Raw genomic sequence first — 18,566 nt, 5'->3', positions numbered from 1 at the left:
ATTCTTGTATCATGCATTTTTTCTTAACCTTGCAGAAACAAAAGAGAAATGTTATAACACAGGTACAAAGGCGATACACGCCACTACCGAGAAACACATTAAACGTTGAAGTTTGAACAGAACTTTCATTTATTGTGTAGTTTGTCATATAAATATTGTTATATTTCTGTCACAATCTAATTATTCAGATTAGATCAAATTGGGCAATTTGTCATCATGAAAGGATACCGAAAGGATTGTTTGAGATAGGTTGGCACATAATAAAGTTGTAGTGTCATTAGACATTTGCAAACATATCGACCACAAAAGTGTCCAACATACCCAGTATACGAAACATTTATACATTTAAAAACGTTGCACATTACTACATCTAACATTTAAAGAAATTTATAATATTTAAAGATATGAACAAGTATATTGTCTAGCTTACCGAGCCAAAATTGTTGTTCTTGAAAAGTATTAAACCCAAATGTAAACGTAAAAGAAAAACAAGTTTTATTAAAAACTATGACGACAAAACTTTAACTAGATTCACAAGACGTTTTGAATCATATTGCTTTGAATGATGTCATGAGTTAATTCAGGCAAATACAATTTTAGGCACAATGCAACTACAGTTTTTACAGAAAAATCGATTTCCGAACTGCAGTGATAAGGTTTCCATTAAAATCTTAGCCTTTGCAGTGATTGTTTTCAGAAATCCTGTTTTCTTATCATCATTTTGCATCTGTAATGATTATCAGGCTGCCAAGCCTGAACACCTTTTATGACACAGTTTAAACCTTCCCTTAATATTATCTAAACTATGGATATTATAACGCATTGTCATAAAAACATTATATATATTTTCTGCAATGCCATCTTTTTAATTAGAACAAGACATTTCGAGCATATGTGTTTTCGTTTATGCATTTATAGCAGCATTATTAATGCGTTTAAAGCAAACACAAAAAGCACACAAATCAAAACGGCACAAAAAAATCACTCAAACTTTTAATCAATATGCGGATGACGCATTCAGAGCACTTGGGTATGAGAGACGCGACAGTTTTATTCAAGGTAATGCCATTACGCATGTATCAAACATAGATACATTATGTAGGTCTTTAATTCAATGAAGAACAATCAAACAAGACAGTATTTGTCTCCATCATAATTGTATTTCACACATAAAAACAGTTATAGTTCGAAACATCGAACAGCTAGCCTTTATATTACCCCATTTAGCTACATATCAGTGTTAATGTTATATCGCACCAACAATTGCCGCCCTTTAAACAAAATTTCCAATCTCTCAAACCCACATCCGGTTCGTCAATCTACAAGATACGTCATGAAGCATACCATATTACTTTATATTTTTAATTCATGCTTTTCTTCAGGAACTTTATCAATACTTACGCAACGAATTTTGGAAAGAAAAGTATTAATAAATATTATAACGTCGATTCTGGTTAAACTCAAACTCGTAGATATACACAAAAGGCAACGAAACAACTACCATAGATGGTTGATCTATCAAGACAGCGCTATTGATAAGATGTTAGGAACTTCATCTATACATTTTGCTATGTGTGTAAATTGCTATCGATAACAATGTTAAACTGCCACCTGAAATAAAATTATGATGATAAATCCACCAATATGTGAAATATCATATGTTAGCACTTGAAATGCAGTAAACACTAAAAAACGAATGTTTTTCCGCTTCAATTTACAATAAATGCTCAAATATGTTCCTTTAAGACATTTAATACATTAAAGTAACGAATATATTTCAATTTAAATCAACTATCGACCGAAAAGCAATTATTCACTCAACAAAAGTTTGCAATTTAAACTAGAACATTAATCCATTCCGCTATTTGATCATTGTCTGCTTAATGACTTTACTACTCAAGTAGGCTCCCACGGTATATTTTTCCTCAACATAGCTGAATTCATTTTATCACTACACGAGACATTTCAATCATGCCAGGAAATGGATTTATCCGGTTTGTTTAACGCGTAAAAATAGCTTTAATCCAATTAAAGTCCTGTCACAAAGCTACGTTTATTTCAATTGAAACACATTACGGATGTTTAGAGACATATCGTAGGAATAAATTTTAATTGTCTATTCGCAATTCTAAATTTTCTCTTTTTTCTAACTTGCTCATTCCTTGTTTCCAGGTGATTTTAAAATTGTACTATATATTTTGAATATAATAAATACAATATGACAAAAAAACTGTCTATGATTTTTAACATAAAATGTCAAATGAAAATCGTTTGCATTAAAAAACACATTAATTCTTTACCTCAAGATCAGTTCAGACAATATGCGATTTCTTCCGTTTAAACTATGTTGAGTCGAATATGTATTTCCGTTGTTTCACATTCAATTTGAGGAAATAGAGAAATGATAAAATGGTGTTTTGCATATTTTTTAAGTTGTTAGTGCCAAAACATTTATCTTATTTTGATGCGTTTGTTTTAATTTCTATGGAATTCTTCATAACAATGTCATTTATCTTAAATAACTGATCGTCCATTTTACTATTGAATCCACCCCCCTACAGGTTAATTCATTGGCAGACAAGCCGTTATAAACTGTGGCTAAAGGACACTCGTTATAAAATATAGCTGTATGTACACATTCTAACGATTTAAAACACCTATATGCCTTAACATAACAATAGTTCTTGCTTCTGAAAATTGACTCATTATCTGATATAAACAAAGTTTAATTAATCCATTGAACAAATTCAAGCGATAAACAAATAGAATACATTACCTGTTACAGCCCTGCTGATATTGAAACGCTCGTGTTTATGCAAGAAATTAAATAAAATAAAAAATAAGCTCTGAAACAACAATTTTATGGTTTATAAAATAAGTGATTCTTTTATGAAATCATTGAGAAAGAGTCACAGAACGAGGACTAGTAAAATACCCAAGGACTAACAGGCTATTAGTGTAATTGAATAGCAGACAAAATATCATACGTGGAGTCTATTTAAAAGACATCAGCTCGTCTAAGATGCAAGTACACCTAAAAATTCCTATAATAATTAATGGGAATTAAAGAGACGAGACGAGCAGTCAGACATTTACGAAGTTACAAGACAAATAACGCAACAAATTAACACATACATATAGATCTGATAATTCCGTTATTTATTTGTAATAGTTTAAACGTGAACACGTGCCTGCTGAGTGAAACAAACCTTTTGGAACACAACATATATAATTGGAAAAGCATTGACTCGATGATTCCATACATTATAGGACATACTAATCTAATAACGAATGCATAAAACACTTAAGCTTCTATAGGTGTTTAGAGTCATAAATCTGTGATGCAATCTAAAGCTGTCAGTCTTTAGAACAAAATAACCTACAACATTCATACTGCAAGTCATGAAATTATGGAATAAATGAACAAATCATGTTCGTATTTATATAATTGTTACTATTATTATTGTTTTGATGATATTAAAAGTTCTATGGTTTGCATGATCTGTCGTGTTGGTATGTTAGCATCATGACGCGTCGCTTCGTATAGTATAGTAGGTGTTCGTAGCCACACTGTTTAAGTATGTGTTCAAATCTGGCTTGAAGACATTGACTTTGTTATATAATATATATTTACTGCCTAGCGTAATGTTTCTAAAATAATATTATCTTCTTCCGTAGTCTGCCAACACCATTAGCCTATATTTATTACATCCATGCCTCATAATGCTGATATAATCATCTTAATAGAACATAAACCACAATAAAATAACATATTAAAGCTTTAAGGCCGGTGAATTAAAACACTGAGCGCTGTTAATGACACTCCTTATGAAAACGCACCTTTGCTGTTCGTTTGTTAAATTAACTAGATAAAAAGGTGTACTATAGTATTTGCAGAACTCGTAAATACGACACAATTGTGATACAGAGTATTTAAGGAATTTGTTTTGATTGCTTCCTTATTCGGACACTGGATATTATTTTTGTCTCGTCCTTGAAACTGAGGCTGAGAAAAATATGTAATTAACAGTTTCAGAAATACTAGTTTTAAAATTGAATATTATATCAGAGTCGATAAAAGAAGTATTTATCTATATAGCAATAGATGTTAAGTAATATAATAACAGCATTACACATAATCCATCTAAGACCTTTTTCCTAATTATATGACTTATCAGTATTGATTATATTTAATTCATTTGCTCCTTCCTATGATGAAATAGTGTGAGTCTGTATACATATTATAAGTTATGCCGAAACAGAGTGCTTAAATGAAAATAGTATACATATCCGTTCTTCAAGTAATATGGATACTTCTTTTATCTACTCTTATATTATATTCAATTTGAAAACTAACATTTTTGAAACAGTTAATTATAAACTTTTCTCCTCTTTTCCTGCCCCACAAGGTCTGCGCCGGACTGAAAAGCTAACTTGATGATGGTTTTTGCCAGTAATTTCATTCACATTAGATTAACTTTAATTACTCATTTAGCCGCTCTCTGTGTTGTCAATTTTACATTTACGAAACAAGAAGTACATGATGCCTCTTTCGTGCTTCCTTTATCAGGAACCTTATATCTGACAGGGAAAAGAAACGACAAATAATTATCCTTTCTTTTATCTAAAGTGAAACATAAACAATTGATTGTTTAAGACTTTTGCCGCAAATTTGTTATCACATAATTTGTTTTGTACTGTTTATGTTATGTACACCTCTGGGAATGAATTTGTCTACCGTTGTTCGGTGTATATGGTCTAGGCTTAAGACCGAGAGTACCCAGGATGTGTTTGCTTATTGTATTTCTTTACACTACTTATAACATTGACTACACTTTAACTATTGTCACTCTGATATGATTTTCACAATATATATATTCTTAACTTTTGATGATCTCAAAGGGAAAATAGACCTTTAAAAAATAAAGAGCAATCCCAAGAATATGCAATAATTGGATAATGCGATTACAAACAAAATTTATTGCGCATCACATCATTTAAAATTACGTTCAAATAAAGAGTTTCAATAGTTATTCAGTTATTTATTTTTTATTTTTTTTTAACTGCTTACACAAACTGGAAAAACATTTCAAACGACCTTAATCTGATAACATTTATCTCTGTATGTGGATTCCATCTCTTCCAATTAATTTGAGCTATATAATAATGGGTAAACTTACAGGTTAATCCCTTAAAGAATCTTATTTCGGGAAGACTGAAAGATGACCATAATATGGCGATAATTTAAATCCCTTTAAAATAAACATAAAATGGCAAAGATTTTAAATCCTTACAGCAATAATAATACATTCAGTTCTGTTTTATGTACTTAAACCTTACAGTATTAGGCTTCTCATGGTGTTTTAAATTTTCATCGGGAAACAATTGAAAAAAATATTGTTTTCCTTTGATCATGTGTCCAAATATCGTATTTAACAAATAAAAAACTTTAATATTGTCATCTTATTCTGTGCTTCGAGTCACTAGTCATTTAATTACCTCTTTGCCACATGGAGCAAGGAATTGGATCAGTTATGAGTGTGTTGGTTGTAATGAATGGGACTCCTATGTGACATAAAATACAATACAATATACCATATATTATCCTCTCTTTTTTCCACATATTTTCTGCAATAGAGATTTGAAGATAATAATTATATCAGACATGAACATGATAAGTTACTTGGTACAACTAGGTTATTTTATGCATGAATTACCATATTAGTAATACATACACTAATGCAGTGGATTCAGGTCAAACGCAAGACTATTGCCATACTTATGATGACCTTACAAATGAACTGTTGAGGCCGATAGACAAAAACAAGTAACATAAACAACAGTGTTAACTATATAAAGAGTTTCGAGAAGCTAAATTTAAATGTTAGGTTATTTAAGTTTTGTTACAATTATCGTTAATCTCACAGCTACTTACAAAATGAATTTAAGAATGTAAGTTTACACCTTTCATATATATTTATCTTAAGTAATATCATTATGATCAAATAAGTGTTGCCAATTTTTCTATTGGCAAAAATAATGGAAAAATATGACAATTTGAAAAAATAAAAGTAGTCAATCAGTTGATATGACCAGTTTTGAATTGGTTGGGATTAAATATACCTACACATAACACTAGAGGAAATAATGAGCATTGGCTGTTGTTCCGCCTTATCTGATATAATACGGACTAATTTCAATGTGCAATCGAAACAATAGGTAAAAAGCAAGTTATGAACAAGGTATGAACTCAATTGGGCTGGTCAAAGTGTGTGGAGTCCAAGGACTCAATTTGACCAGCCCAATTGCGTTTATATCTCCGATAATGACATCAATCCCAAAATCCATTACTTACATTAACACCAAAAGTTTAGTATTTCATTCAAAATTTGTTTAAAATATACTTCATTTTATTTAAAAAAAACCTTTCAGTAATCCTTTCTTATCCATTCTATAAATAGAATGACCCGACTGTTACCGGAAGCATTTTATCAAATGACGTTACAAAAAAACAATCACTTAGAATCACTTTTAAGCGTAAAATTGACACTTCCATGGCAAAAGTGAATTTAACATATAATAAATTGAACATTTTCTGAAATGATGATTTATATTTTTTACACAATACTAGCTATCAAAGATCATCAATTTTCATGTTTATTGTTATGCGATCAATTGCGATCAGAACGTATTCGAAGATGTTGCGTTCATCGGATGAAAACCGCAATTGCCGTAAGGCAATTCATTTAAGGAATGGGAGTTGAGGTGTAAATATTTAGCGATAAACACAGTGCACAAAACAACTTACGCATATGCCATTAATATAGAAATGGCCTAATTGTTTAAATGTTGGGGTTTCAGCCTTTAAAAAGTTTGCTGTGTGTGTAAAGTGATTGCAATAACAATTGTAAAATGCCACTTTAAATTAACTTTATGATAATGAATCGTTCATTATGTAGAATAACTTTAGTACGTGAAATGCAATAACATTCCGAATGTTGTTTCGCTCCAATAAACGATAAATCGTCATTGTTCAAATGAATGCCCTTTTGTGTTCCTTAAAAAAATAATACATTGAAAGAATACATTTTTAATTACTGTCTACTGTCGACCGAAAACCCAATAATTCACTCAACCAAGTCTTGTAATTCAAACTAGTTCATTTTACTATTTGTTTGTGCCTATTTAATGTCTTTCCTATTCAAGAAGACTCCCACGGTAGGTATTTTCTTTAATGGCAGAATTCATTCTATCACTCTACGAGACATTTCAATTATGCCAGGAAATTGATTCATACAGTTTGATTAATATGTAAAGAGCGCTTTAATCTCTTCAAGTGCTGTCACACAGCTACGTAAAATTCAAAAGAAGCTCATTATGTTAAGACACATATTACGGTAAAACATTTTAGCCGTCGCTATACAATCCTAAATTTTCTCTTTTTTCTGATCCCGCTCATTCCTGGTGTAATGGTGTTTTTTAACACGCTATTATGTATTTTAATAGATTTTATAGTATATACAGTATACCAAAATCAAATGTTCATGACTTGTTACAAATTGAAATTTTGTTGAATAACAAAAAAGTACTAAACTTAATTATAGATCAGTCCAAACATCTATCATGCGTTTTAAGAAGAACAAAACTACATTGAGCCAATTAAAATATGTATTCCTGTTGTTTCAAATGTATTATGAGGAAATAGAGAAATGGGTAAATGGCGTTCCGCATATTTCTATTTACGCGAATCTGATCTGTGCCAGACATCATCTCATTTTGATGCATTTGTCTTGATTTCTATGAAATTCTAATATTAATACAACGTCATTTATCTTTAAAAAATGATATTCCATTTAACAATGAAATTCATATCAAACGTCTATGATAATTATTTAAGCATCTTTCTCCCTATAGGTTAATTTAATGGCAGAAAAGACGATATACACTATCGCCAAAGGGCACACGTTATACAATAAAGTTGTATATACAGGCTCTAGCGACTTAAAACACATAAATGTCTATTCATTGGAATGGTTTTTGCTTCTGGAAATAGCCTTATAATTGGATGTCAACAAACAGATTAATGCAATGGCAAAATGCAAGCGATAAACAAATAAAATGCATGGCATTTAAATCCCTGCTGATAATAAACGTTCCTATTCATTTTTGAAAATAAATGAAAATCAAATTCAATTAAATGAATTTAATGTAACTATGAAAAACAGATCTTAAGTTTTCCTATGCGTTAAGAGTCGCAAATCTTTTATGCCTTCTAAATATGTAAAGAGTTTTGTCTTTAGAAAAAATTAGTCCACACTATTCAAATATCAGGTCATGGACTTGCGGATTACCAGAATAGAAAATATATGTTTTTTTTATGATTTTTACTACTATTTTATTTTGAACATTTTTAAAAGTTCTGTTTTTGCTTGAGCTTTCGTGTTGGTATGTTACCTGCATGACGCGGCTTCGTATATTGTCATGTTGTCGTTCCAAATCACACTGCTTAAGTGTGTTTAAATTTTACTTGAAAACATTGGCCATGTTGTATGATATATTTACTGTCTAGCGTTATGTTCCTAAAATAATATTCTCTTTTTCTGTAGTCTGTATGCTAATAACATCAGCCTTTATAAATTGCAGTCATGCCTCGTCATGTTCATATATTCATCATGATTGAACATAAACATCTATAAAATCACATATTAAAGCTTTAAGGCTGATGAATTTAAACACTGTGCGCAGTTAATATTTAATTACTTTCTCATACTTCGTGTGAAAATTGACATTTCGTTTCTGAGAATCTAACCATCTAACATTATTACACTAATGCATCTTAAATGAACCATTGTTATTTAAAGTAATAGACAAGCTTTTTGTCTTCCTTACTCCACCGACTTTGCTCCGATAAGAGTTCTATCAAAACCCTTGATTTAGCCTTGAACATAGTTGTTTTTAAAAACCTGTTCGCATTTGATCATTTTTTATCTGTAATTATACCAGGTGACCAATTTTGGCAAGGTCAGCAAACTGCTTTGACATAGAAGCCCACTTACCTGACTAGGTCTTCACATTTCTGATAACAAAGCCTTTGTCAATAGACGTAGAGCATAAACATGATCAATCTAATATGAGTATGGATATGGATGCACAATTCTAATGTTAACTCTTTTAATTTTGTGATGTATTGTATGACGCAATGTAATACAATATGGTAGCTTTCAATCTTATCTGCCATTTGAATTTCATCAATAGACAATAATGTTCACAATGCACATCAAATTGCATCCTTTTAAGAAGAGCAAAGATACATAATGACACAATTTGTGTTTTGTTTAACTCTAATTCAGAGAACAAGTTAAAAAATGGCGTTGATATATTAGCACAATATGTTAAGCGATTTGATAAAAAATATACTTAATACCATCTCCTCCCTTTTTCCTCATGATAGTACTTGTCAGTATTAATTATTGATACAGATTTCATGTGTGCCTTACCAATTATTAAATAATGTGCGTATGCAAGAATATTCAGAAGTTGTGCAAAATGAGATTGCTTAAATTAAAATATTCTGCATTTTCGTTCTTCTAACAAAGTGAATACTTGAACATACTATTCATGTATACAACTAGTCTTTCTGAAACTGTTAACTACACATTTCTCTCTACGAATCACAAGATCCCTATCTGTCTGCGCCGGACTTAAAATTTGACCTGACCATTGTTGTTGCTGGTGATTCAGTTCACATCAAGTTTTAATTTTGCTACTCATTTAATACGGCCCCGCTCTCTGTGTTGCTCTGTGCATTTGTTTACATTCACGAACCAAGAATTGCATTATGCCTCTTCTGCTTCATTTAACAGAAACCTTCTATCTGATAGCGAAAATAATGTTTTCTTTCTTTTCGAAGAGCGGTTACAATGAACATGTAAAACAAACACATTTGATTGTTTCACACTTTCGCTGCAAATTTAACAACTACAGCCAAATGTTTGATTTATTGTTTGAGCATAAAAATACGTTATTGTATTAACCTTTTATAATGAGTACTTTGTTTTATATTTGCGTTAAATAGTTATATGCGAATATTAAACACGAAATCTTAATCTCTCGACATCAGAAAAAAAACGAATGCTTCCTCGTGTCGGAGTTTTTAAAAGTATGCATGTAGTAGCTATTCTAAGAAGAATGAGCTTTGTATGCGTATATTAAATAAGATAGTGCCATATAAATGTTTAAGAATCATAAATGTACGTACGGTCAATGCTTTGAGATATACCTTTACATATTGCCAATACTAATTCATTTTAATGACGACAGGAAATGAGAGGTTCTTGTCGTAAAAGGAACAAAACGGGATAGACGCATGCCATTAAATTATGTAATTCAAAAGCTTCGTCTAGACTTTAATGGCAGTAATACCATGTTCGAAGAAAACAAGTCCCAAACACATATATGAATGTCCAACAACAGGACTTAAGTCTCTATGTTAGTTAACAAATATATTATTATACCAAAAATAGTTTGAACAGTATACTTTAAGAAGCGCCTTTCGTAAAACTTTCAAAGCTCATTGATATGACCAACTCATTATCTAAAGACAATCGTGCCATTGTCCTAGTTTCGCCATCCATTAAAAAATGATATTTGTTTTCATATAATAAAATGTTTGTTCTCAGATATACAAATAAACAAATAGCATTAGTCTTAAAGCAGCAAGGTTGGTGCATAAAAACATTCCATTGCCAGGGGATGTATTTGTTTCTTTCTGATGTCAGTGATTTGTGATTTTATTAATTACCATATTGACAATACGTATTAAAAAAATAAATAAAAATATCAAGAACATCAATATGTGGATAATATTCAAATATTCTTGACCATAACCTACCTTCGTCGTTGTAGTTCTTAACCAATTGTGTGTGTTTTTATTGAACTTATTGAAAAACCATTTCTACGTTAACCATGAGTAGCTCTTAGATTAATCCGTTAATACTACAAATTCGTTACAGCAATATTTTATATCTAGAATAAGTACTCAAACATACTACTAGACAGTAGTGTAATTTAAAGAATATTACAATTACAAAATCCAACCCATTTACAAACACACATAGAAAGACGCCAAATAAATCATTAAACATCAGTAAGTTGTGTAAATACTGAGCTTTCACCATAAATTTATGATATGCAGTATTTTAAAATAGCTATTAGCGTAGGATTGCTTAAAATCTTTGTTTCGTGTGAAAAAGAGCTTACCCATTGCTAATTTCGAGAAATAATTTTTTTTTATGCGAAATAAGAAATTACCTGACACAATGCCTGTTCCTTGCTGGATAAAATATCAGAGAGGGAATATCTACTAGTATTTGTTTTCTGATAATAATCACAATTTCTTCTTTTATCTAAAAGAGTATCATCATCATCATCATGCAATATGTTTCACATGTTTTGTTCCATCTTTAAAAGATACATATTCTACGTCACTCGATCTCCACTCCTGCTCTTGATTTCTTTAAATAAAGCTAGATTGTAGCATATATTAACGGTTTTGTTAAACAATAAATTGCGATATCATTTCTATATTATTTCTGTTTGGATAAAAGATTACAAGTATATTCCATGGCCGAGAGTGTAAGATAGGTTCATTCCTACCCGAGCGTAGGGTGTTTTGTGGAAACGAGTTTTAAACTATCTTACACGAGCGGCTATGGTAGATGCTTCTTCTCCCACGTCAGTTAAACAAAATTAATTAAAAATGTATTGTTTGCTGGAACTCGTTTGTGCTTAGTGAAAATAATATCGTATGGATATGCTATAGCACGTGGTTGTCATGGATACGCGCGCAGTGATCCAGTTAATGTTAATAGTCAAATCGGTTTTTTTTAAAAGTTCTAAGGAAAATGAAGCATTATTTCTTGAAAGGTGCGTGAAAACTGTTTTATGGTGACATTTGAAGCGAGAAATAATTAATTAGCGTTCTAAATATTACCATACGACAATATTTCCTTGATAATACTGACGACAGTCTTCAACAAGGGAAGTTATTATAATGTAGTGACCGTTAAAAAGGAGTTCCATACGGCATTTTATCTTCGCCCGTGGGCAAGATAAGAATATTTAGCATGGTTAAATTATTGGATCTACTTATCTGAGGTGGGAGAAAAACGTTGTACACCCATATGATTGGAAATACTCTCAACATTTACATACAGTATTTTAACGAAGCCAAATCGATAACTTATAAGTAATAACCATGTTTATCAAGCTGGGGTATACAAATGAACGCCTTAAGTTTAATCATATCAGGTTAAAGATGTTCACATGAACGAATTTGCGTTGAAACGTTGCCAAGATGCGAGTAGGCTATATAACAAATCATTGTGATAACAATGAAATGAAAATAAAACTTATTAAATAATTGCATGTGGTGCTTTTAATATATGTCATCAAATATGTTTTGAAAAGATAGCAGCTAATATATCATATTTCACTTGTACCTGCATTATATTTAAAATAAAAGAAGATATAAGTCACACGGTTCAATCCTTACATAACCGTAATCCTGTAATTAGTTCTTACTCATCAAAGGCCCATTACTAGCATGTGTGTTGTTATGAAATATCAAAATTAATGAAAAACATATCAGGATGACAAGTTAATACGTGCAATAAATTGCTGCATTTTAATAAAGGGAAGGGGTTTACTGTGTCAAGGAAAGATATGCAGTCTTGGCAGCCTGATAAGTATTGCAGATTCAACAAGATGCAAATAGGTTTCTGAAAACAATCACTACCAAGGATAAGATTTTAATGGAAACCTTATCACTGTAATTCTGAAATCGAATTTTCTGCAAGATCTGTAGTTAAGTTGCGTTCGAATTTGCATTTGCCGGAAATAGCTCAATAATTTGTATTTGAAAAAATATCAAGAGTTTAATTCAAATCAAATCGACAGAGAAAATCGCTGGAATTTATTTTACTCCTTTTTTCTCCTTTGTATTAAATGTGTTTAAGAAACACGGCCTTGGACATTACTTTTGGGTTAAAAGCTTTTCAAAACAAAAATGTTGCTTGAGTAGGCTAGATAATAAACTTTGATTTTTAGATGTAATTGTTTGTACCTTGTATACATATATTAGTGTTATGTGGAATAATAATATCTGTCATGTGATTCTGTTTCGGATAGCAAATTCCAACTCGTGGGCACCTGCGTTGCCAGGTAACGAGACTTACCGAGTTACCGGCTACGCAGCGTGCCCGAGGGTCGGGTATCTTAAATTCTAGCATTCCTTTAAATACATTTTTTTGTGAAAATATACAGAGAAAAGCACATTTTTGTACATTTCACCAAAAATGCGCTGATGTTTACTGGCATCAGAACTTAACAATGTAGATGCCGACTGTGTTAGTTTGGTGCGTGCTTGGTCATTACAATTGGCTGTGATAAAACTTGCTTTGCCTTCATATAGTAAAGAATAATACTCGGGAGAGTCCTCAAAAACTTTTGTCTCTTGGTTCTTACAACGCTTTTCTCTTTCGGTTAATATTAACCATCATTAAGGTTATCCCTACCTTTCTGCACTACGAACAAGTGTTCCTATGGAGAGAACATCACATCGGACAAGCAAACGAAGTGTACGTCATTGACTTAAGTGTCCTTACTGCTAGTTTAATTTGGAAAATACGATCTGCGAAAACGTTACAGGCAACAAGTTTAATTCAATCTTGCTATCAGATTGGCATGCTAAGCTCATTAAAGTAATAGTATGACTTATTTAACGTAACTTTCCAATCGGGTTGGTTTTAATTTCTTGTCTTAATTTGTACAAAGTTTACTTAGTTATATTCAAAGAATGGACAAAAACACATGATGTCGATCTTAAATGCTTAATTTATTGACACAAGTCGTATATAAAATGCCACCTCAGACAAACGTTTAAAGTATCTTGCTTAAAATGTTATACATCGTGTGGTTGGATGCAATAAATACCATACAGGAACGTCAATCAGTGTGACGATACGTTTCATTGTATGTTTACAGTGGGATATTTTGTGTAATAATATTATAGCACAATATAATATAATTATGTGTATTATTGTATTATAGTCTTACTGATCTGCAAATATCGATTTTTATGTGTTCAATACTCATATAAATGTTAGTTCTCGTGTTGCTTAAGAAAAATAACTTAACGGTCATTGTGTTGCGTTTTTACTTGCAATGATGCCACACCGTTATGTGTTTCAGCACATTTGTCCAATTCAAGCAACTTAAAATTGATTTATTTCTACTATCTAAGTATAAAAGGTGCAGACAAATTGTCTGGTCCATGATCGCTATTTATTTCGTTGGAATGAAATTCCATTACAAAATAAATCAAAATGTTACTTTTTACGATCACTCGGTATAATAACTTCCGATATTTCGAAATTCACCAGATATCCTCTGTACATTTTTCTTCAAACTCGAAATCGGATCTGTTTGAGTATAACTAGCTAGAGGTAAATGCTGATACCGTAAAAGTCTGACATTTCATGAAAGGATATCGTTCCGTTAACGTTATTTAATTCTCCTTTATTATATTAAGCTTCCTACTGAAAAGGGTTGTCGCGTGAATTTTAGATATATTTTCATATACTTGCTGCATTATTGATTGTTTTGTTTCAATAAAGTTTGTTATAATGCTGTTTTAATAGTGTATGTTTTGTACGTCTTGAGACGTTTATTCTTGCAATGCACTCTTAATAAATGATTTTCTGTATCATTAATTTTGTTATATACTGCCTCACTTCATAACGTTCTACAATAACTCTGGAGTTTTGAAGAAAAAAAATGAATACAATTTCGATAAACAAGCATCCATTTACTAACATAAGATATACTAAATCATACAATAACAATGTAGCTCATGTCTAAGACATTTAATGTGCGTATCCATTGTCTTTGTACTGCTAAAAACAACGGGAACCCGGAACTTAGGAGTATCAAATAAACATAATACGGAACACGCGTAGCGACCATACAATGTTTAACGTTGCATTGTGTCTAGAATATCATTGCGGTGTTTCGATTGCATTGTTCACAGCAGTGGTACATGAGTTTAAGAGGATAATGAGATATTTATACATACAAGTAGACGGATGATTCCAATTCCTCTCAGAAATTGATTTGTCCCGTAGAGTGACTAATTGGATTCAATAATAAAAGAGAAATATTCTACATCGGGGGTCTACCGAATAGTAATGTAATTAACCCTACAGTGGACTACAGGCATTCTTTAGTGTACCCAGAACGTAAAGCATTTGAGCAGTAAATAAGTGTGTTTTTATGTCGGTAACGGACGTCATGTGATCTATATTCGACAAGAAACTTCATGCTAAACGAAACATTGGAACACTCTTTTACAATTCAATTTTGTATATTTCGAAAGTGTTTCACGAGCAGCGAATGAAAACGTAGCAACTTTACATATCACATGTTACCAAACACGTTTATTTGGCCTTGATATATAACAAATCCATTAGCTCGCGTCCGAGTTTTTTTGAAGTATAAAAAAAATAGTTTGATTCAGTAATCAGTGAACAATACACTTCTAATCGATTTAAAAATTATGTGCGTGACCAAGCATCACGATTTAGTATTATTACAAATGTTAAAACGACAACCTTAGTTATACATCGGATGAATGAGCTTTTTAAAAGATATTGTTTTGACATCATTTTAAACGTAGTTGAAATGTACTCGGATGTAAAACAGTTCTTGATTAAAGAACTACCAATACTTACATTGTAACTTGACCTAGATTCATTAAAAAAATATATCTATGATATGTTAATGAGATAACTTTAGAATGTTTTTGAATTTCTCTTCATTCCATGAAGAAACGTTTTCGAATAAACAAAGGCTTTATAGCATCTGAGAGAAAGTTCTTGAAGATTTTCTGGATTTTTGTTTTGTTTTGGTAAATAAAGGCAAACGTCGTAGATTTTAGCTCTTTACAATCATTTATAAAATCTTGAATTTAATTGAAGTAGTTCTTGAGGATTACCTTTTAATCTCCTGTGCCGTGTTTTTAAAGTGATGTTAGATTAAAATGGTAATCATGTAGTATGATTCATATTTTCTTTGGATTTAATTACTTGACGATCAGTGAAAAGTGTTTGTGAATGTTTGTACTTCGGACATTTTTCTTATTCTAGATATTTAAATTCAGATAATTCTGATTAATTTAGTTTTGAAAAACTGCTAGTAAATTAATTTTGTTATTTGACTTAAAACCAGTTTGTGAAGTACAATCAACTAATTTTCTTTCAAATTAAACACAACTTTTTATGTTCGTTATTTCAGGGCGAACTAATTTCAGGTAAGGGTCCGTTGGGCATTAGTCACAAAAACTCAGATGTCATGCGATGAAGTTACACCAAAACCAAACATTCATTCTTAAGCTTCGCCAATGTGCTAAAGTCATCAATCGGCTGAAACTGAATAACTCAATGCATTTAAATTATACCGTATACCTTAATGTGTCCTACTCACCTTTTAAACTGAGGTGACCGTGTGTTACCAACGGTCTTCCTAATTATAATTGGTCCTTAAACTGTCATATATTGCAAGAGTTTCTGGCCAATAATACAGCTTAAGTATATTTCAACATGAAGCCATTGTTGCATCGTACATAGGAGTAATTTGACAAATTAAATTCATTTCAGGGTGATGTATGTATCCGGAGTTTCAGCACTTGAGTTGATAGGACTTTTTAACTTTACACTTCATTGTCTTCTTGTTGATTCTGGCTATGATAAGGGTCACATATTTAAGTGTTTAAGTACTAAAGATGTTGGTTAGAGTTATCATCAATTAGTTAAAACGGTAAGTGAACTCCTGGTTCCCTAATCGTTCCTGGACGGGAGCCAAACACGTATTACTAAATATATAACACTGTATATGTTATCTGTTCAAGTTGTATTGTAAAAGTGGTGTGTGTTTATCGTTAAGTGAATGTCAGACGGTGAACCTCATGGCTCTATTCTGGAGAATAGTCAACTAACTGATAACTCGGCTCGTTTCTAGAGATTGCACTGTATTGATATACTTTTAGTACATGTATATTCGTATTATTGATTCTTTTTTATGGACTTATTTTTCGTCTTTCCATACAATGACAGTATGGGGTTTCAGATATCCTAAAACGATCAGTTTTGCAGTCCTACAGTCTAATTAAAATATCAATACAAAGTGTTGCTGTTTTAATTTGGAGAATAAATTGATTCGGAAATTTCCTTTTTGAAATGCATTTCATCTAGATTACGTACGATGCATATTAGGTATGGTGCATGACTTCAGTCTTGTAAGTAGTGGTATGTAAGTCTTTGCACAATATTGGCCAAAATTATGTTTTTATTATGGACGAGTTTGGCCATCGATACATAACTACAACCTCTCATATTACATATATGTTAAGCCCGTGTTGTCCACTTGGTCTATACCAGTATGTATTTCAGCAAATTTATATTTAAGTAACTATATTGTAGTAAACAAGGCCGCAAGCAGATAAACTCGGTGCATCAGGGATGTAGGTATTATGTATACACAATATGCACTGGCAGAATTTATCAATTTTCTGCAAAGATTGCTGACATTCGAATGTTTATATTTCACAGGTGAAGTCAATGTATTTTTTACTAAAGTTATGTATAAAATTATCGCTCCGTTTCACTACAAGGCAGAATGAATTTAACAGGTGTAAGGCAAAAGGTCATTTATTTCTTTACTCATACATTTAAATACATACAACTGCAAAACTTAAGTTGGGCCTAAATAAATAACCATTGAAACAAATATAAAAATGCAAATAATCAGAACCAACGACCAGCGTAAGGTCGACAAAGGTGTTGATTCTTTTCATGAAGTAGTATGGAAATACACTGTTGGATTAAAATTGGAGAGTACGCAAGGCATTGTTCACATTTTCATAGCAGCTAATTCAAGCTCATGTATCGTACATTGTCATTATTCTTGGAAAAGATGTGAACTTGGTTATAACCAACTTGATTACTTCCATAACAGCTGCTAGTCATACCTTATTGTTGAATTAGAAGTACCTATGAAAAATCTTCGGGCGCATTCAATTCTGGCCCTTGTCAAGTGTAGAAAGAAGTACACCGAACTGCAGCAAAGATAAATTGTCAAAATTAAATATTACTTTACTGAAAAAACAAACAGCATTGTTATTGTTAAAATGTAGAATATTTTAAATTTCTATGCAAATTGCACAACTTCTCAATATCTATATTATTTATGTACATCGAAGTGTTGTCTCCAAACCATTGGTATGACAATCTCGTAGAAAAGAATACATGTATGGTTGTCATCAATGATAGATATGAAAATTATTAATATCATGAAAAATGCTTAAAGATGGTGTACACTCGAGTTGTGTTTATAATATAATATTACATTATATCGTATATTTACATTAACACACCATTCTTTAAGGATTGTTATTGTTTATTAATTTCGCAATATTTCTGAATGAAGAGCAATAGTATTTCCAATCGAAATCG

Source organism: Mya arenaria, chromosome 9 (assembly GCF_026914265.1).
Source record: "Mya arenaria isolate MELC-2E11 chromosome 9, ASM2691426v1".
In the NCBI taxonomy this organism is placed as follows: Eukaryota; Metazoa; Mollusca; class Bivalvia; order Myida; family Myidae; genus Mya; species Mya arenaria.
Note: the sequence above shows the minus strand (reverse complement) of the source record.